The sequence below is a fragment of the Myodes glareolus genome, chromosome 17, assembly GCF_982192425.1.
Source record: "Myodes glareolus chromosome 17, mMyoGla1.1, whole genome shotgun sequence".
Taxonomy (NCBI): Eukaryota; Metazoa; Chordata; class Mammalia; order Rodentia; family Cricetidae; genus Myodes; species Myodes glareolus.
In genome coordinates, this window is record NC_142042.1 from 55,778,498 (window position 1) to 55,800,312 (window position 21,815).

The following is a 21,815-nucleotide window of genomic DNA, read 5'->3' on the forward strand; positions in this document are numbered from 1 at the left end:
GGGATGTTGTTTGGTGAGGGAAGCAACAGAAGTGTGGCTATTTTGCCAAAGCCTTACACGACTTCTTTTGTCTGTCTGCAAAAACGGAAGAGTGAAAATTAAAGGGGACACTCTATGCCAAATGGTTGGACCAGCATCTGGCAGGCGGGAGGCGTTAATGTCTACTGCTAAGGGGTGGTCTCTGCCAGCCATGCTGACTTCTCCGAGTCTGCTGAAGGGAGGAAAGGACACTTATCTTCTGCCGGGCCTAAGATGGGAAGAAGGGAAGAACGTGACTCTGTTAGCCCCAAGAAGTAACAACCCCATAGTTATAGGGAATTCCTCCTGGGTCTGCCTCTCTGTCAAGGCAGGCAAGAACAAAAGCAGGGCACAGACCCACCTTCCCAGGGCACTGTGCCTCACCTGCCTCTGCCTGCCACCTCTGAAATCTTAAAGGTGGGTCAGGGGAGCGCAGCAACCCTCTCTAGACTGCATCTCTTGATAAGGCCAGCAGACACCAGCTCTAAAATTAGGCTTCAATAAGATTTTAAGTAAACATTACCAACAACAATTCTGAGCGCAATTCTTTTCTCTCCTGGAGCCCTGTGACCTATAGGGAGGCTCAGAGGAGGAAATGTCAAAGGCTTCAGAGCGTGGGAGTGGACCCCTGGAAGAAGGCCAGGCTGGGTGCTAGCCTGGTTTGAAGGATCTGCTGCAAGGGCACCTAAGCCACACCCTGGGGGGGGGGGCCTGCAGCCCACCACACCCAAGGCACAACTAAACCCTGATGCTCTGTCTGGTCAGAGCCCAGCAGGGAGGGACAGGTGGCCAATGTTGGCCCCCTTCACTCTTTCAGTGAGTGTGGTGGGCACAGAGCTTGTCAAAAGATGCCCACAGGGGAGGGGGCGGGGTGAGGCGGGGTGGTGGGCAGGGCTGTGCTGGGGGTGGGGAGCACTCGGGAGGCTGGGAGGTTGGGGACACAGATGTCCAAAGGTCCTTCCTGCTCCTTCTCTCTGCTTCTCTCTGCCAGATGAGAAATGGTAAAAGGGCCACTGAACCTGTCTGTAGCTCTAGCCGGGCTGGGGCCTTTCATAAAGGAGGAGGGGCAGTGGGAGGGGAGGAAGGGAAGAGGAACGACCTGGAAAGAGGAGGGGTAACGGGTGTGGGGGGAGGTATCAAGAGAGTGTGACACTCAGTTTTCTCCGCCCTGTGTGTGGGGGGGGGGCGGGGGTACGCTGTTCTCTCACTAGGGTTTCTCTGGATGGGGCGCCCGACCAGCGGGGGCATGGCTGGTGGAGTGGGACGGCCTGAGCATCTTCCAGCCAGAGGGCGTTGCAGTGCGGAAAGCAGGCTGACACCTGCGGAGGATCAGGCATGGCGGTCTGGCTCAGCGGCGCCCGCTGTCAGCCTGAGGGGCAACCAGCTTCCTCCAGCTTCTCATTCTCTCCAGGCCTTCCCTTGACCGGATTGGTTTCCTTCCTGTGATGGCTGTGAATTATCATTGTACGTTCGCCTCTGTTTCTGGTTAGGAATCTGAGGATGGAAATAAAAAAAAAAAAAATCTTTCATAATTAATTCAGATGGCTGTCCCTGTGGCCACAGCTGGCCCCAGGCAAAGAACACTGCTTGAGATAGATATGGCGGTGAGGGAAAGGAAACAGAAACCACAGCCTAGAAGGGGCACAGGTAAACCTAGCTCAGCGTGGCACTGAGTGTAGTCACACCACGACCCTGCCTCAAGCTAGCTCTGCATTGTTATCTTCTGTTTCACGCAGCCCCTCTTGACTTACAGTCCCTAGAGATTCTTTCGTGTGTGTGTGTGTGTGTGTTCTTGTGTGTCTTCCTATCCAGGCGCCTGTGGAAGCCAGAAGCATCTTGGTTTTGGAGACAGGGTCTCTCCCTGAACCTGGAACTCACTGATTTGACTGAACAACCGATCAGTAAACCACGGCCCCCTCCCAACTCCTGTGTCCACTCCACCCCAGCCCTGAATTACAAGGCATGTCTCTGTTATCTGCTTTCTATGTGGGTTCAGGGGGTCTGAACTCTGTTCTCCCACTTGCACAGCGCTTTGCTGGTAGAGCCATCTCCCCAGGGGCAACCAAGCCCCACATAGATTCCTTTCTTCGGAGAGTCTCAATTTTCTCCTAACCTTTCTTAGCCTAACCCTTCCGCTGGCTCCCTCTGCCTCACTGCTATAATATAATGCGTTCAGTGAGAAGGGTCTGGAGGCCGTGCATATTAAGCCTTATGAGAGTTTGAAGTATTCTCTCCCCTCTCAGATTTGTCTTTATGCAGCCAATAAGTGCCTGCGTTAGGATTCAAGCCCATTCATTCCAGCAGCTCCTCGGTTAAGCACATCCATTTATTCTCTATCTAAATACTGTTCCGCCTGTGCTTCTGGGTAGGAAGGGAGATTAACTCTTCCCTCCCTGCCTGCTGGGTTCCCAAGGCCAGGCATACAGATTTGTACGCACCCCGCTGCACTACCAAGTGGCAAGAGAGCAGAAGGGGGTGAAAAGAGACTGGTGGAGACCAACTGTGAATCCAGGCCTCGTCCTCCGCAGGCCTGTGTCCCAGCGGAGGGAGACACCCTGGCTTCTTACGGAGCCCCTTGCAATGTCCCTTGACTGAGCCCTGCTGTGGGCGATCCCATACGGCTCCAGTTTTCCAGGGATTCACAGATTGGTACAAAGGGCCCCACCTTGGATGTATTTGGGTGGAATAAATCCGCAGGAGCCATCATTTTCCTTTGCGCTTCCAGTTCAGCACAAGATGATTTAAAATTAATCTAAACTTGAAGAATAAAGGCTTTTTTATTCTTAGGTAAAAATGGAAAACCGCTGAAACTCGATGCATTTTCAAGGTGTCTTTTTCTGTTTCTATTTTGCAGGTTTTCAAAGCGGGATTGAAGTGTAAAACAGAGGGAAGCTTCTCTGATAGAGCATTTACATAAGAAACACACTCAGAAAAAGGGGCTGTGATTCTGAAAGCGTCCTTATTATACAGTTCTAAAAATTTCCCTTGGGCTGGGGGAGGTTTAAATGAGTTGGAGAGAGGAGGAAATAAAACCCCCTTCTTCAAAATGAAAATTGGTTTCAAACCTAAAACTCCACCTTGAGAAACCGCCATGCTGTGCTCAGGAGCGGGCAGACAGAGCCCTCCTTGTGGAAGGGCTCCACCTTCCTCAGCCTTCATCACCATTGGCCAACTCTTCCTGCATCCTCTTGACAAGCCCCAACCTTGAGCTTGATGCTAAGGCAAGCCTCTGCACAATGCACAAGGAGGCCTTGTTTCCACTGGCGGCGTATTTTGCTGCAGAGGTGTATCTATGGGGGCATTTAATTGGCTGCGGGAATCAAAGTTAGTGGGAATAGTACAAAATGTCACATACCTTCACAAGCCCATACTGTTATCATGTGTTTTGAATCTGTTCCTCTGACATTGGTCAAACATTTGTATGATAAAGTGCGTGAATGTCACACATAAGGCTAATGCTGTTGACAACATGATTCTGATTGCCTATTGCAGCAGAACAAAGTACCCCAAATTCAGTCTCTCAAATAGCAACCCCTGTGTCATGCAATGTGATTTTGTGGGGAGTCAGGGCAGGGCTCAGCTAGGTAATTCTGCTCAACGGTGGCTTTATCTGGAGTCTTCTGATGGTGTTCAGTGTTCAGGCTGCCCTAGAGGATCCCAAACAATTTTAGTCACATGACTGGCACCTTGGCCAGGAAGGCTATGAGACTGGACCCCACAAACTCCTCTTTCTCCATGTAGCCCCTGGGCCTCCCCACACAGTCTCTCTGGCAAGGAGGTCAGAGTTCATACATGGAAGGTTAGGGGTCCAAGACTGAAGATCAGAGTACACAAAGCCTATATTGCAGGTCTCCATTAAAGAACTTTCTTTGGAATCACAGTGTGGCTACCTGGTTTGTACGGTCTCCTCTTAGACCACGGGTTCATGTGACAAGCTGATTATGAAGTGTTGTCAGGGTCTATGTGGCAAGGGCATTGCCTGAGAACTTGTTAGAAATATTAATTTGGGAGTTCCAGAAATTCTAAGCTGAGCTTGATAAGGCCTCGAGGTACAGATTCTGATGTGTATTGCAGTTTGAAAACATCTGTTCCAACACGATGAAATTAGTTACAAAAATCAAACCGGCAACTGAATTCCACTCAGAGACTCCATAGTCACTGTGATGCCTCGGTCAGGATGTTTTCAAGGCCAGTATCCATGACGACATTAACATGCAGTCAGTGTCAAGAGGCAGATGGAGTAGATAAGAAAGCTGACACCAGTCCGACCAGCGAGCTCCCAGTGAGTTAGAAAGATGATCAGAACAACATGGACCCCAGGGCTCTGTGGTAACTGGGTCACAGGGAGTGGATGTCTTAGCTAAGGTTTCTGTTGCTGCAATGAAACACTGCAACCAAAAGCAAGCTGGGGAGGAAAGGGTTTATTTGGTTTACACTTCCGGATCATAGTCCATCAATGAAGGAAGTCAGGACAGGAATTTAAACACGGCAGGAACCTGGAGGCAGGAGCTGATGCAGAGGCCACCAAGGGATGCCGCTTACTGGCTTGTTTCCCAGGGCTTGCTGAACCTGCTTTCTTAGAAGCCAGGATCAGCAGCTCAGGGCTGGCACCATTCATCATGGACTGGGCTGTCCACATCAATCACTAATTAAGAAAATGCCTTAAAGCTTCATCTTGAGGCATTTTCTCATCTGAAGCTCCCTCCCCTCTGATGACTCTAGCTTGTGTCAAGTTGACATAAACTAGCCAGTGCAGTGGAACACAGAGAAGTCTGTCCTCATTCCCCTCCGTGATGTCAAGTAACTTATAAGAGAAAAGGTTTGTGTTGGCTCCAATAGAATCTGTCGTTGTGGGGAAGACATGATGGCAGGAACCTTCCTGCATCTGAATGGGTCAGTAAACCAAAAGATGGGGGTTCTGGTGCTCAGATGATCATCTTCTTTTCCTGATTTTCATTCAGCCTAGCACAGCTCCCCTCCCACTCATGGTGTGGTGCTTTTCACATTCAAGTTAGATCTTACTCCTTCAGTTCATTCTCTCTGGAATAGCCCTCAAGGCATGCCCGAAGATGTCCCTTATTAATGTGCTAGGTGCTTATTACTCCAATGAAGATGATAATTAAAATTGGCTATCACATTGGATCAGCACTAGCGGTATCAAGTGGGAGCTTGTTACACACAAAGAATCCTAGGCTACGGCACGATGTGCCTACTGCTGCAATAGTGGCATGATTGTTAGGGCGTGATCCCTTCCTAATTAGTTATGAGGCCTGCCCTACAGGAGGCATTGCTGGTACTACACACCTGGTCAAAAACCAATGACTTGGGAGATCCTAGATCCCAGAGGGATCTCACGGTGCCAAACTGCCTTCTAAACAAATGCTGTGTTGTTCTCGGCTTTTGTCAGGGAAGCTTCATTTGGAAGTGGATAGGAGATAATGTAGAGATTCAGAACTGGCCAAATGAGGAGGACAAGTAATTGACTGCAAGCGCTCAACTGTGGGTGAACCATCTATAGCACCCCTGCCTCCGTCCAAGGCTCAGGGAACATGGTGAAAGATGTGGCGGAAAGGCTGTAAGAGCTGGCCTGGTGGGGAGAAGAAATGCTGTTTGCTGGCATAGCGGGGCTGATGCACCAACACACAGCAGATGTAGCTATCTGCATGATGCCTGTGCTAGAGCAAGCCAGTCAAATTCCAACACAGATGGGGGTGGACTCTTCTACTGGCCCAGTAGGGTGAAGTTGCTGTTTTGAATTTGGGTTTTGATCATCTTCATTCCATTGCTCTGCCCCCGAATGCACCACCTACCTCGTAGTGCCATACTATGACAACTTTTCTTCCACTTGTCAGTATGGAGAGTTTTACTGATCCCATTTGGAATCCATGACTTGCTTTAAACTAATTCAGCTTGCTGTATGGGTGACAACATTGTGATCAACTGTGGTAAGATAATGAGAGTTCTCCCTGCTGGTTCTGGGCTTAGCTGTGAACCGTTCACTGCCCCAGGAGAGGAGAGTCTGGAGGAAGGGGCAAGCCTATTCAAGAATCATTACCTTAGAAGATGGGGTATGAGTATTGTCCTCTAAGCTCCATTTTGGAGGAGTAAGGGGGTCAAAGGCTTCAGTAGAGAAGAAGAAAGCTAGACAAAGTAGGTACAGTGAGGCAGTGGGCAGAAAGGCCATGTGCTGAGCAATATCTTCATGGTTCAGGACACGCTCTCCTCCCCAGCTCCCGTGACCAGAACATCACAAGTTACCTTGACCTTCTTATTTTTTTGTCCCTGCAAGTTAAATGTTATAGCAATTTCATGCTTTGCTTTCCTTGATGCCTTAGGCAAAGGTCCAAGGAAACTTAGGTATTGCAAGGATCACCATATACTCTGGGTCCTGAAGTATGAGAGAGATTATTTCACATTTAACGTTTCAGCCTCAGGTCTGGTTTCTCCTTAGAACTTACAACGCTGGGGAAAAGAGAGGCTCTGTTATTTACAAAAAGGTTATGGAGGGCAAACAGCCTTGTAGAAGGATAAAGGGAGAGAAGGGAGAAGGAGAATGAAGGAACTCTGCCAAGGACCACTGTCCCTAGAGGAGTGGCTCTTTCACCCTTTCAGCACAAGAGACTCCTTCTTAGCCTCTCGGCCAGTTAGCCCAGTACCATTCCAGTAGGCTGCAGCAGGCGCTTCTGCTTGGGTCCCTTTGTCAACCTCACCATCTCAATCCGAAGGTCATCCCGCCACTTGAAGTGCAATCTTCTCAGAGGAGAAGGCTCTGAAGATGCCTTGAAGGACTTGAAGATGCCCACCAGGTCCCCAGCGTCGCAGGACTATATTCAATGCCCAGCTGGCTGGGCTCCAAGCAAGTCAGTTCCTAATGGAAAATGTTTGCCATTTTCACAGGATGCTGTGTTTTTCTATTTTTAACAAAGAACATTGTCTGGGGGACAAAGAAAAGGTTTTGGCTTTTATGGAAGGAGAAAGTCACATCAATGTCAATGGAAGAGTGATTTGTCCTGATAGAATAATTCATTTCCTTGTTGAGGCACAGGTGGCTGTGCTGTTACCGGACACGACCATCAGGATGACGCTTCCCTAGCTGACTGCACCGCTTTAATGAGGTATGTTGTCTTGTGGGCGGACAGGAGAGGAAGAGCTATGCCAGGTGGGATGAGTTTTCTGGTGTGAACACAAGTAACCAGCTTGGAGAAGGTGTGAAAAAAAAGTGTTGGCAAGCTAGATCCATCGGGGGAGACGTTCTTGTACTGTAGCAAAACCGCAGAGTTGGGGTGATGGCTCAGTGTTTGTGGTAAAAGCAAAAGGACCCCAGTTCAATGCCAAGAGCGCAGAAAAAAATTTAAAGCCAAATTCAGTGGTGCACACTTATAATCCCAGCTCCAAGGAGACAAAGACAGGGAGATGCCTCAGGCTCACCGGTCAACCTACTTGATGAGCCCTGGGCAAATTAGAGACCTTGTCTCCAAAAATGAGGAGGATGGTAGCTGAGAAATGATACCTAAGACTGCCAACTCACCACCACACCAAGACACACACGTGTGCATCTGCACACTCACCAGGAAAAATTTCCCGGTAGGCTTCTTTCAGTATTAAGAGCTCAGAACTTCTCATCTGAGAAGAGACAAAAATGTGTCATGGAAAGATGGCTGGTCTGGCATCCCAGTATGGTAGCAACCCCATGGGTGCCCTAGATGCATGGTCTACTTATTGGTCTGGATATACCTGACAGGACCCTATGGGACTGATTACTACTGACCTAACTCATGTCTAAGGTATAACTTAGTCATCAATATCTTGATTTATGTAGGAACTCCCACTTCCATTAATTAACTCAATGTGTTTGTTTGAAAGGCTAACCCAATCTCAGATTTTCTAGTTGAGATGGCCTCTATTCCCAACAGGGACAAAGACAGTAAAAGATAAGTTGTGTTGGATATGCTCAGGGAATAGCCATGCAGCTATCATGGTGAAGTCCAAAGGGAGTCTTGTTATTTTCTTGCAGGCCATGTGGAGGTCTCTGACTTTTGCTCTGGGATTCTGTGGTGTGGGGTTATAGAACCTGACTAGCATTTAAGTGCAGACTTGGGTTGACTAGGAGAAGAGGCTGCAGATAAGGAAAAAAGGTGGGGAGGCTGGTTCACATGCTTCCATAACATGGGGCCAGAAAATAAGAGAGGTGCCCAGAAAGGGTCAGGTACCGGGTACATCGTGAACTTGAATCCAGAGATTTGTGCTTGTGTTTAGATGTGGTGTCTGCCTGGCTGCCTGTCTGTCTATCTGTGTGCCTATGTGTTTGTGTGTCCTCACGCATGACTGGGAGGAGTAAGGAAGTCAGTCTGAAGGTGCTCACTGTGTAAAGCCTACCATGAAGACGGCAGAAGATAGGAGTGTTGGAAATTCAGTGGCGATGTCTGGCCTGAAGACACAAAATGGGAGTCGTGTCACAGGGGTAGCACTGCAAATTGAGTTGCCAGATATAACTACCTAAACAGACAGTGAGGGCAGCGGAGCTAGCAGTTCTATGAGACGGATGGTGGAACTTCACGGTGAGAGTGAATTAGAATCTTGTAGGCCACAGCCAAATTATCTGAAATTATTTTTAGCCCCTTTGGAAGCCACCCGTTTCCCGCCTCAGTGTCAGACCTAATGCCACTCAGTCTCAGGCACCTTGTTTCAGAGACAACAGCCAAAATTTATGATAATACCTTTGACAAGAACGTTCTTGTGCAGAAGTGAGAATAAAGGTCTAATTGAATGGGACCCAAGACAGGATGGCAGGGAAGGGCTGTGGAAGATGAGAAGGGAGACCCCTAGAGTTCTTCTGCAGAGAAAACAGAGAACGGGGTAATCATTTTGTTGTTTGGATGGGTGTTAATTTTGTGTGCAGGGATAATGGCCCATAGGCAGGGTAGTGTCTAGGAGTGACATCCTTGGGCAGGTGGAGGGGATGCAGTCCAATGGCTGAGGGAGAGATATTCAGAGGGAGCCTAAAATCATCCCCAGCAGCAGAAAGGAACTCACAGTGCAGGGTCAATGAATATGTGATGGTGCGGCTGTTGGGAGAGATTTGATTGCACTGTGTAAAGATTTGTTACCGTAATTGCTTTAATAAAACACTAAATGGTCAATAGCTAGACAGAGGTATAGGCAGGACTTCTGGACTGAGAGAGCTCTGGGAAGAAGAAAGGGGGAGTTCCAAGCTGGACTCAGAGAAAGCAGGACATGCAGGAGGAGAGGAAAAACCACAAACCATGTGGCAACACATAGATGAATAGGAACAGATTAGTTTAAGTTATAAGAACTAGTTAGGAATGAGCCTAAGATAAGGCTGAGCTTTCATAACTAATAAGAAGTCTCCATGTCATTATTTGGGAGCTGGCCAGTGGAACAGAGAGATTCATAGCATGTGACCATGTTTCCTGACTGCTTTTCTCTGTTCCCAGTGAAATGGGCAACAGGATCATCTTGAGATGGAGGAGCTAGTTATGGAGAGATGTGAACTCAAAGGAATGGTGGCTGTCTTGACCAGCTGGAGCATCAATGTCCTCAAGGATTGGTTTCCCAAGTGGAATTCTAGGAATCATGGGATCAGCTTCTCCCGAGGATGGGCTGGCAATGAAGGACCTAGGCCCCACCCCCAACCTCGAAAATCAGGAGCTCTGCTGCTCAGGCCACCATTTTGGGCCTTAATAAATCTAGGTGAGTGTGATATACACGTAAGTGTGAGAGTCACTAGTCTAAACAATGTAGTACAGCAAGGCATAAACGCAAAGTGGCGTGAAGAGCCTTGGGGACATCGGTGACCATAAATTTGCAGAGTACCCAGTCATGGCCTCCATCCAAGCCAGTCCCGCACCTCCTCTGCCCATCCAGTGATTGAACCAAGAATGGATATCAAACCATGTTTAACATAATGCAGACAGGGGAAGAGTGTGCAGGGAGGGCTTTTAGCGAAGGGTTTCTGTCTTCAAAATGAGTCCAATACACTGAGACTGGTGGTTGCCTGGAATCCTCGCACTCCAAAGGCTAAGGTGAGAGGATGGAGCTTGAGGCCAGCCTGGATTACAGAGTTCGATGCTGTCTAAAGCAAGCTAACTAACTAACTAACTAACTAACTAATAAAAGATCCATTTCACTCCCCACCAAGGCAGTCTAGCACTGTGTGCCCATCTTACCGTGGAAGGAGGCAGCCCTGGACCCTTGTCTGTCCCACCATCCTGATGTGTAAGATAGTGTTGAGGAAAAGCTGCCTCCTGCAGGTGTCCAAACTATGTCCTTGAAAGTAGTCTATAACAGAGAGATCCACACCTGTGTCACTTCCAACACTATGTGTATATTTGATTCAAATGTACACATTTTGTTCATACACACCTTTCTATGTCCACACAAAAACACAGCTTTCACTTCAAGGGAAATAAGAAACAGTTGTTTTTTGTTTTTTGTTTTTTTCTGGAGCTGGAGATGAATGACCATGGACCAGGAACATGAATTCAGGATGTTCCCGAAAGACATGTTCCACCGTAGAAATGGTTCGGTGAGGTTTTTATTAGCAGAACAAAGAAAGTCATAAATCCAGGTAATTATTAAACACATTGGTGAGGGCCATAGGTGGGAGGTTGAAGGAGAGTGAGGGCAGCTCTGCTATAGGCCTCAGATGCTATCCATAACGTTTAAAGCTTTCATATACGTGGAAGCTGGAGTATTCTGCTAAGAATTCCTTTTTCAAAAAAAATATTTCTTATGGTTTATTTAACTTTACTTTATGTGCACTGGTGTGAAGGTGTCAGATCCCCTGCAACTGGATCTTCAGATAGTTGTGAGCTGCCATGTGGGTGCTGGGAATTGAACCTGGGTCCTCTGGAAGAACAGTCAGTCCTCTTAACTGCGGAGGCATCTCTCCAGCCCTAAGAATACCTTCTGAAGGTTTTAATGGTCACAAAAACATTAGGTCATACACAGCAGTGAGCCATGAATGGCTTTCCAAAGGTCCTAAAAGTAGCCCAAGATGATGGGGCTCTTGCCTATAACACTTTTCCTGTGATCTTCACTTTCCCTTCACGGGAAGTGAGGTGTTCAGAGGTTGTGAAAACAATGCAGAGACTTTTGTAGGTGGCTCTCCTATCAAATCATCTGTCACTGTACAAACCCCTCAGATGCACCCTTCTGCCCCAGCCTTGGTCCTCATAGAGGTGCTGCTGGGCTGAGCCGAAGGGAGTCTGGCTCACTGAATCAGTGTAACAGAAACCTGAAGCCCAGATAGGCCAAGCAGAACCCAAGAGCTGGCTCAGAAGAGCAGGTCACATGACCTAGAAGAACACACCCTTCAATTCAAGTCTTTCACTTGTGTGTGGACTTTATGGTCCTTTCGGCCCTTCCCTGATATGCTGGCTAGTTCTTGCCAGCTTGACACAAACTGGAGACATCTAGGAAGAGGGCCCCTCAGTGGAGGAATTACCTTCACAGATATGTCTATAGTGTCTTGGAAGGGCATTTTCTTGATGGATAAGGGCTAGCCCACTGAGGGCTGTACCACCTGTGGCAAGTGGTCCTGGAAGGCATAAGAAAGGTAGCTGGAGGTGAGCCCACGGAGCAAATGAGTAAGTAGCATTTCCCCATGGTCTCTTCTTTAGTTCCTGCCTTGGTTTTCCTCTGCGGATTGTGATCTGAAGGTATAACCCAAGTAAAACCTTTCCTTCCCAAGTTGCTTTTGGTCACAGTATTGATCGCAGCAACAGAAAGCAAACTTGGACCCTTGAAAACAGAGTTCATCTTGCCCAATGTGTTTTCCGCAGCTTGCAGGACTCCGTGTGTCATCTGTGATTGTTAATTTGATTGTAGATTTGAGGGGATGTAGGATCACGGTGGAAACGAACCTTTAGGCGTGTGGAAGATCCTCTAGATTATATTAATTGACACAGGAAGGTCCACCGAGAGTGTGGGTGGCACCATGCCATGGGCTGGGGTCCGGGACTGGAAGCTGCCCTCCCTCTCTCTCTGTTCCCAGCTAAAGACACAGTGAGTGATCAGCTGCCCTCTTCGCTGCGATGCCTTCCTCAGCATCCAACCACGAGCCAGAATAAACTCTTCCTTCCTTCCTTGAGTTGTTTTTTTTTTCAGGCATTTTGTTACAACAAAGAGAAAAATAATGCATACATTATCCATCACAACCTTGTAAGAGGCCCGAACCCTACTGAGTCCTCATGCACCCCAACCAGAGTTTATTTCTCCAAAAGGTCATGTCACGTGACCACCCGTTCCTCCTGCAAATTGCTACCTTTGGCACCTTCCCTTGGATCATGTCAAATGCCTGCCTAGTCAACAGTCAACCCAACTTCTACAATGTATTCATTTTAAAAGCCCCGTTAGACTCTCCAATGTTCCTGAACAGTTCATAAATTCCACTGTATATACACCAAATGTTCACCAGGCCTAGATAGAAGCAATGCCCAGTGTTGCTGGGACTGTAAGACCTTGAACTACACTTGACCATTTCAACTGCTAGAGTGTTGAACATCAATTTGCTAATTCAATAGTTTATTGGCATTGGATGGGCTTGAATTTGACCTGTGCCTCCCATGAGAAGCCTTCCTAAAGGCGACACCAGGGAAGGAGACATAAGTCTGTGGGAGGCAGCCTGAGTGTAGGAGGGAGAGAGCTGATTGCAGGCAGTAACTGCAATAAAAGGGCGGCAGGGAAGCCGTAAAGCTATCCACCGGAGGAACAGGGACACGGCTTTCCACAGAGGGCAGGTGACCAATGAACTGTTGGAATTGTGGCCCAAGGGCCTTCAGCATATCAAGGTTGAGTATACCTGTACCTGTCTGCAAAATGCCAGTTGGAACAGGTTGGCACAGGGTGGCACCTGGGTGTAGGAACCACCCATATCCAGGCACCCATAGGGACTGCCACCCACTAGAGTGGCCTCCGCAGACCAGAGGGCTCTAATGAAGGATTGAGGTCTCCTGGGAGCAGAATGGTCTAGACCTTGGCAAGGCCCACATCACCTCCTTTGAGAAACTCTGTGGATAACGTAGCATGCAGGGCTCTTTCCAGAGACCTGGAGAGCATTTGGAAGCATCTTGTGCTAGCACCCAGACCCTAACCATGGCCTCTTGGAGGCCACACTCAATCCTCAGTGACCCTCGGCTAGGGAGAGCCCTCCGTGAGTCCATTTTCAGTGCAGTTTATTGAGTTAAATGCTAAGAGCAGAAGTGGGCTGCTTTTCTTGACAAGGGCCCAAGTAAATATGTGGGGCTTGGTGGGCCATACAATCTCACTCAGGGCTATGTCCCAACTGTAGAAGAGGCCTCAGACAACACATAAATAAGGGGCAGGGGTACTGTGGGCTGAGAGAACACTGCAATGGACAAAGACATTTGAGTCTATGCTGTCTTCACTATCCCAAACCATTGTTCTGTTTTTTCGAACAGCTAAAAATATGAAAAGCATTCTTTGCTCACAGGCTGTGCAAAAACATGCAGTAGTCTAGAGGCTGTGATATACTGCCCTCTGGGCTGAAGTATCAACAATGCCCTATTATGGGAAATAAATAAAAGTCTTCCTTTGGGTACTTCCTGGTCTCTTAATGATCACTGAGTGCACAATGTCCTAATATTAGATCACTCTCATCCCTCCCCCCCCCCCAAGGAACACACACAGAGACACATCTACAGAGAACTGTCTAAGCTGGGGTTCTTGTTCTGGACATGATGATGTGAGGTGGAAAGGCTCTGGGTTGCCATGGTAACTGCAGATGTTCTTTTAAGGAGGTTGCTGCTGCTAAGCAAGAGAGAGGAGAATGTCAGCAACTTGATTCGGAATTCTCTTCCCAGCTGCCACCTACCATCTAGCTCCTCAAAGCTTATTAAGACAGGGTGGAGACCGGAATGGAGCACGTGGTGGTAAGGCCAGGCAAGCAGCAAGGAAAGAGTTTCTCACCTCAGCCTCGCTCCTCCTGAGCTTCTCCATCTTTAGCACATTTCAAAAATGATTTGTTGGTTTTCATATTTATGTATGTGTTGTCTGGATGTAAGCGGCACATGTGTGCACGGTCCCCAGATTCCAGAGGAGTTCATTGGATTCCCTGGAGCGGCAGTTACAGATGGTTGTGAGCTGCCGTTTGGGCACTGGGAATTGAATCCTGGTCCTCTGTCTGCTCAGCAAGTGCCCTCAACTGCTGAGTCATCTCTCCAGCCCCTCTAGCGCATTTTATTTGATCAACTTTTCAGGTTTTGGTTCCCTAGCTCCCAACAATGCCACAAAGGGATGAAGCACCTTGCCAAGGGAAGGGGAGTTGAGAGAGCATCGGATGGTTGTTTATGTGGCAGAGATCAGAGCAAGGTATACATATATATTTAAATCTCAAATAGATTTGCTCATTTATTCAGTAAGCCGGTTTGAGTACAGTAAATCACAGGCCTTGCGACATAAAGATGAGGAAGAAATAGCTGTGTTCCTCCTCCATGTGCTGCCACTGTCTGGTTCCCCAGGCGCCCTTGCCTTGACTTCCCCGAGAGAGCTCTGTAAGAAAGATTCTCAGACTCGGTTTCCTGGGTGGATCAAATTCCCTGTGGAACCAAAGGCCTTGGACCAAGTCTCTTCTCACACCCTCAGTCTTGACCAACTCCCCAATACAGAGACAGATCTTCCAGTCTCGTGAGGCAGCTGATCTCTCCCTCTCTCACACACAATCTGTATTTATTTTTTTAGTTTTATTTACTTATTTGAGAAAGCATCTTGCTGCATAACTCAACCTAACCTGGAACTCACTATACATCCCAGGGTGGGCTAGACACCTAGTGACGCCCCCCCACCCCATCTCAGCTTGAGAATCAAGCATGGGCATCACAGGCCTTTACCGCCATGCCTGGTTGTGTTGAGAAAACTCGTGTATCTTTTAACAATGTGTAATTACTGGTGTTAGTGGTGTACAATAGAGCTCTAGAATGTTGTTTTTGCTCTTGTGTGACTGAATTTAATACCCTCTGATCATATTTCCCTGCTGACACCCCCCTACAGCCACCCCTCCAGTCTCTAATAGCCTCCATTCTTTTCCCTTTGAGTCAGAGTCTATTCTCTTTCTGTTTTCTTTTTCAAACAGGGCTTCTTGTAATCTAGGCTGGACCCCCAACTCTGTAGGGAGATAAGGATAACCCTAAATTCTGATCCTTCTGCCTCTGCCTTCCAAGCACCTTGCCCCAGGTCTATGCAGTGCTGGGGATCAAAGCTTAGGGCTTCGTGCATGCTAGGCTGTATTCTCAGCCCACACAAGCAAAGTTCTGGAATAGGATTTAGTGTCAGGGTTCATTGGGAAACCCCTAGAGGTTCCAGGCCCACTGCACAGGATTTAGGGACGGAGGGAATGGGCACACCAAGCTGTGTAAGTGCCACCACATTAGGTGGCTCTGCCATCTCCCTTGGCAGAGTTGCCCTCAGCCTGATGAGACTTGCCATATTGTAGGTGTGGCACAGTTGGAATCTGTCCCCAGATGCTGGCCTCTCCTTTGGGAAAGCATGCTGGGAAGAAGCAAGTGTCACAAGAGTGTGCAAGGTGAAAGCAACCTCTGCCTCCTTTCTTGGGTGGGGGCCATGCCCCCCCCAGGTGGGGGCTACGCACTTCCTCAGGTGGGCTTGAAGTGACTGGCTCTGCAGGGGGAGACCATGCCAACTTGACTTTAGTTACTTGCAATATCCCAGGTGGCCTTTTCCCACAAGTCCACAAGTTATAGCTGGGACACAGTTTGAAGTTTGTCACCTGCCCTTTTTAAGTGTGTTTTCCAGGTGAACCCTGACTGTCTAAATTTCAGAGTCCAAGGACTCTCTCTGGTAAGGTTCCCAGGGATTACTAAAATTGTGACCTCACAGATCTCCCCAGAGATGTGACCATCTTCCCTCTCTCTCGCTCCCTCTCTCCCCTCTCGCCCCCATCCAGAGTGCCATATGTCCCCTTTTTGTTACCCCTTTGGCCTTTTTTTCTGGAGGAGAGCTCTACCTGGTTCCTGCAGTTTCCTCCCTCAGCTCAACATGGTTTTTGTTTGACAATTAGACTTAGGAGCTACTGCTTTCGAGTGGGATTCAAATGGCTTCTTCGGCTACTATGGATCCTGTCTTCTCATCTGAAGCATGAGACCCTTTTCCATTTGGGGATTTGCAGCCTGGCTGTCCCAAGATCTACACAGCTCTTCCACTAAAAAGCCTCCCTGCCAATATTTACTGCTAGAGCTACCGCCTGCCCAGAAGCTACAGTCAGCCGCATCTTCTGGGAAATGGAATTTATGTCTCCTGGCAGCAGAGGGGGTGACGTCACCAAAGCCCTGTGCTCATCCCTGTAAGACACAGCTGCTGGGGAGATGGCTAAGGTCAGACAGGGCAGCGTGGGTCTGCTCTGAGGGTCTCTTCCTTAGCTCCTCCTCCTGCACCATGCCCCACTCATGCTGAATCTCTGAAAATTAACACCTTCCAAATTAGTATTGAGGGTTTGGGATCAATGGTGGTGGGAAGATGGCTAGGCAAGGGGTGGGTGGTTGTCCACACAGAAGGGAACAATGACATCTTTCCTCTGGGGAGAGTACATGGCAGGTGAGCTACCGAAGGCACCCTGAGGCTGAGTCTGGTGAGTGCGTAGCAAAGCTCGGGCTATGGCCAACTGACTCCTCCCTGCGAAGGACTATGTCCCCCATGGGGCAGAGTGTCAGATGCTGAGCAAATGCAGCACCCACCTACAGTCCCTCTCCTAGCTGCCTTATGTGATAGTCACCCTCAGGCTCCAACCCAAGCTGCCCTAGGCAGAGAGACAGAAAGTGTTGCCTGCCTTTGGTCCCACCCACTGTCTCCTCTGTCCCCCCTTTTGTCAGCTTTCCTCCAGTTATTTCCTGTAAGAAGCACTGGGATCCTCTCTCTGCCCACCTCATCCTCCTTATGCCTCTGTATGCCACACAGGTCCACAAACTCAGACGGGTCCCACAATTACTTGACCCCCGATGGTTTGAAACTCTTTATGCTTGGACATAGAATTCTGCATTCTCAGTTTGCCCTTGGCCTTGCAAACAATGTGGTTGATGCTGTTAGAGTCTTTCTGACACACAACTTCTGCTCACAGACATCCCCTCCCCCACGACGCCCGTCCCTCCTCTTCAGCAGAATCCCAGTCTCTCCAGGTACCCTTGGGGACCTCTAGTGACAAGGAGAAGCACAGAGAATGGTTAAACTGCCTGGTTAAAACAGCGATGGACTCTCAAGATCAATCGGGAATCGATCCAGAGATGACCCAAGTCCTGTCAAAGGAATTAACTAAAAGCGTATTCCGGGAAACCTTTGGCATTTCTACAGAAAATGGGCAGACCTGGCTAGCTTGCTCCTCACCCTCTTGCCCCTCCCCGTCCTTCTGCTGTGGGTATAGGCACAATTACTGGAGGCCCAGCAGCCCTTTTATAACACAGGGAGTGAATCCGACACGCTGTGAATGGAAAGAAAGAGAAGAAGGTATGTCTCTTGTAGCCGTGCTGAACTTCCTGTCATGTACCCGAGGATGCAATGTGAAAACCTCTTGTTTTTTTAAGCGTCGCTTTGACAGTTTTCTTTCTTCGCTGTCGAGTGCTTTGTGACTGCTGTGACCCCCAGTATATCTAGTGCAAGGCTGCCCTGCCCCTCTACTTACAACACTCATAGTGATGAGCATGTCTCCTGTTTGCTCTCATCTGCCCAGACCTTCAGGGCACACTGGCAGCATGGGAGTTCTGTATTCTTTCCCAGGTCACCAGGTGTGTCGGGCTACCTGAACTGGGGCTCTCCCTATTACTCAGGCTGTCTTACCCATGCAGCCTTACTTGGATGTCCCCGGCAATCCAATCAGAAAGTCCCCCTGGGGGAAAAAGACACAGACCTGTCCTGCCTGAGTCAGTGAGAGATCCTCACCACGCTCCCAGTCAGGCCGTGAGAAGACAGATGTGTGTGTGTGTGTGGTGGGGGTGTGTGTGTGTGCCTTTTCCTATTCACAAGCTAGCTCCGTCATTGTCTTCCCAAACCAACTACTTAGATCCCAGGAGACTGGGCAGAAGGAAGCTGCCCTGTTGAGCCTTGCTCTATGGGAGAACTTTCTGTGATTTCCTGTAAAACATGCTGAAAGATCTCCGGAGTCTTGGCAATGAATGGCGGCCTTAGCCATGTCTCCCTCACCATGGGCTGTGGGAGAGCCACCAAGAAGTTTGTGTCTGATTCCTTTAGGCCACCAGGGAAGGAAACCTGCTATGGTTGAGAACAGCATCGCTGAAAGCGTGCTTCACTCGGGACTACTGTCCAATGAAGGGGTTTAAAATAAAACAACACTACCCAGTTGCAGCGGTTTGAATGCAAATGTTCCCAATAGGCTCACGTCTTGGAACCCTTGGTCCTCGGATGGTGCTGTTTGAGTAGGAGGTGTGGTCTTGCTGGAAGAAGCATGCCACTGGGGGCAGGCTTTGAGATTTGAAAGCATTGTGCGGTCTCCCATCTCCAGTTTGCTCCCCGTTTCCTGCCAGCAGTTCAAGATTGAGCACTCTTCTTCCTCCTCCAACCGCCAGGCTTGCTTGTTGCATGCTTCCCCAACATGACAGACTCTACTCCCTCTAGAACGGCAAGGCGAATAAACCCTTCCTTCTCTAAGAAGGGGTGGTGCTACACACCTGTGTGATAGTCAGCCTTGACTGGCGATTAGTGGGGATTTAGGGTCACCATGAAAACAAACCCCTGGGCACGAGTAATGAGGAGTGTCTATATTAATTGGGGTGGGCAGACCCACCTCGATGTGGGTGGCAACATTCCATGGGCCAAGGTCCTAAATTGAATAAAAAGAAGGGAGGGACCTGAGCACCAGCCTCCATCTTTCTGCTTCTTGACTGCGCACTCAGTGTGAGCCGCTATCCCAAGCTTCTTCCACCGTGCCTCCCCGTCCATGACAGACTGTAGCCTCAGAGTACAAGCCACAGCAAACCCTTCCTTCCTTGCATTGCTTCTGTGAGGAGCTCTCATGCTGCATCAAGACAAGTAACTAATGCACACCTGTAGTCCCAACATTCAGGAAGCAGAGGCAGGGAGCTGATGGATTTCAGGCCAGCCTTGGGGTACAGAGTGAAGCCCTAGCTCCACAAACCAGGAGCTGAGGATGAAGCTCAGTGGTAGAGCCCTTGCCTAGCATGCATAAGGTTCTTCTGGGTTTGCATTCAATCATCCCAAAAAGAACAAGTAAATTAAAAAAAAACCCTGGCAATTCACTAATTTTGTGCATGAGATCATCAAGATATGTATTGCTTATTTAGGATAACAAAACACAGGGAGACATTTCCTGCTACCTGTGAAATTCAGTCTCAAGTGATCATTTTGCTGCATTTTTTTTTAAAAAAATTGCCCAGTTTGATGACACAGCGCTTTAATCCCAGTGCTTGGGAGACAGAGGCAGGTGGATCTCTGCGTTGTGGCCAGCCTGATCTACATGGTGAGTTTCAGACCATTCATAGCTATACAATGAGACTTTGTCTTAAAAACAAAAATACGAACCAAAAGAAAACCAACTTGATCAATTCTATGACTCTCTGTGTGTTCCGCACACATACGCGTGTTTGTATGTGTTTGTGGATGTATGAGCTCCATGCATGCATGTGCAGAATCAGGGAGGGCTTTGGATGACCTGTCCTATTAGGCTCTGCCCTATTCCCTTCAGGTTGGGTCTGTCATTGAACTTGGAGATTCTGGCTAAACTTGCTGGCCAGTGAGTCCCAGCAACCTTGTCTCTGCCCATCCAGTCTTAGGATTACAAATGTGTGAATGGGGCTGGAGAGATGGCCGAGCAGTAAAGAGCACTTGCTCTTGCAAGAGCTCTAATTTTGGTTCCCAGGACCCACATGGCAGATTACAACCTTCTGCATTGCCAGTTCTAGGCGATTCAGTGCCCTCATCTGACCTCTGTGGGCACCAGACACACACTTGGCACACAAACATACATGTGGACAAAACATTTATACACATGAAATAAAGATGTGTGTGGAGTGGTCATGGCTGGATCCGAACTCAGGTCTTTGTGCTTACAGGACATATACTCTAAGGCTGCTGAATCAGGAAAATCTCTCTGCATCAGCTGCCAGCAAACAGCAAAAAAGCTGTGTTAAACTCTATATTTGTGTCTAGAATTACCTTTCAAGCCCTCTTAGGTTTTATGTGGAGTTAGTTGACCATGTTAAAGCATCAAGTGTTGATGGTGAGAGGGCCTGCTTTTTGTTCCGGCCGCCCGGCTAACTTATACCCAAAATAACCACACAAAAATTGTATTAATTAAATCACTGCCTGGCCCATTATCTCTAGCCTCTTATTGGCTAACTCTCACATCTTGATTTAACCCATTTCTATTAATCTGTATATCACCACGAGGTCGTGGTTTACCGGGAAAGATTCAGCATGTCTGATTTGGCAGCTCCATAGCGGTTCTCTGATTCTGCTTTCTTCCTCCCAGAATTCAGTTCTGTCTTCTCCACCTACCTAAGTTCTGCCCTATCAACGAGGCCAAGGCAATTTCTTTATTCATTAGCCAATAAAAGCAACACATGAACAGAAGAACCTCCTGCACCACCATTGTTAGAGCTGGGACTGCAGGGATCAGAGACAAAGACCTGACAGCCCAGAATGCAGAAGCTGAGAACAGCTGACAACCTCAAGATCCACCAATGCACAAAACACTCCTTCATTAAAAACACAAACGTTAACAAAAGACCCTTCAAATCATCTGTAAGCCAAAATACAAAAAATAAAGTTTAACATTAAAAAAAAATCCCTAAAGAACAAAATATGCAAATTTCTACTAACAGCAGCAATGGTTTGTCCTTGCTTCCAAACTGAGACTGTAGGAACACTCATTAAAATGCTCCTGTTGTGGACAGGAAACTTTCAGAAGTGGCACTGAATTCTGCACCTCCAGTAAGTGCCTTGTTTATCCAGTTATAGGACCAGTCATATTCGTCATATGACTTATCGGTCATATTCTCAGGGGTTTGGTCAATGTAACATGCACGCGTGCATGCAGGCATGCGCACGTGCATGTACACACACAAACACACACACACACAAAGTAAAGAAAAAATGAGGCAAAAATCTTGTAGAATTAGAAGTAAATCTGTTGTTTGTAAATAAGGTTGCAGATAGGGACCACTGAGGCAAGTCTTTACAGCATGGCGTTTAGTGACAGCTGGCATCTCAGCTAACAAACAGGGACAATAACAGTGACTCCTTCAAAAAGCAGTAATGACAAATGAGTTAACGTGTTTAAAGTATTTAGATGTGGATCAAAGAGTCTACACAGTTCAGAGCTGTCTATTACAGACATCCACCCAGATGTGCGAGAAGAAAAAGCTGAAAAAAATTAACAGAATCATCTGACCATGGTGGTTCATGCCTGTTATCTCAGCAATCAGGAGACTGAGGCAGGAGGATTGTCACAAGTTCCAGGTCCGTCTAAGCAACTAAGATCCACTTCCAAAAAAAAAAGTAATTAATTAAATCCCAGCACTTAGGAGGCAGGGTCAGAGTGATTTCTATGAATTCAGACCAACCTGATCTACATACCAAGTTCCAAGCCAACCGAAGTTTCACAGTGAAACCCTGTCTCAAAAGGGGGAAAAATAATTAGTCAATTTAAAATAGTTTGGAGGTGTACTCAGTTATAGCAGTCCTGAGGCCCCAGCACAAAATAAATAAACAGAAAAAAGAGTAATTTCAGAAAAATTAATAGCGTTCTTGTATGCTAGCAATGTCCAATTAATAAC

General features: G+C 47.9%; 1 long non-coding RNA gene across 1 annotated transcript; it reads left to right on the plus strand.

Annotated features, from left to right (window-relative positions):
• The first annotated feature begins 11,422 nt into the window (after positions 1 to 11,422).
• LOC148119414 (uncharacterized) lies at positions 11,423 to 12,125 on the plus strand. The gene is made up of 2 exons (XR_015735265.1): positions 11,423 to 11,627; positions 12,035 to 12,125. It is a non-coding gene; the product is annotated as an uncharacterized LOC148119414 (long non-coding RNA).
• The last annotated feature ends 9,690 nt before the right edge of the window (positions 12,126 to 21,815 follow it).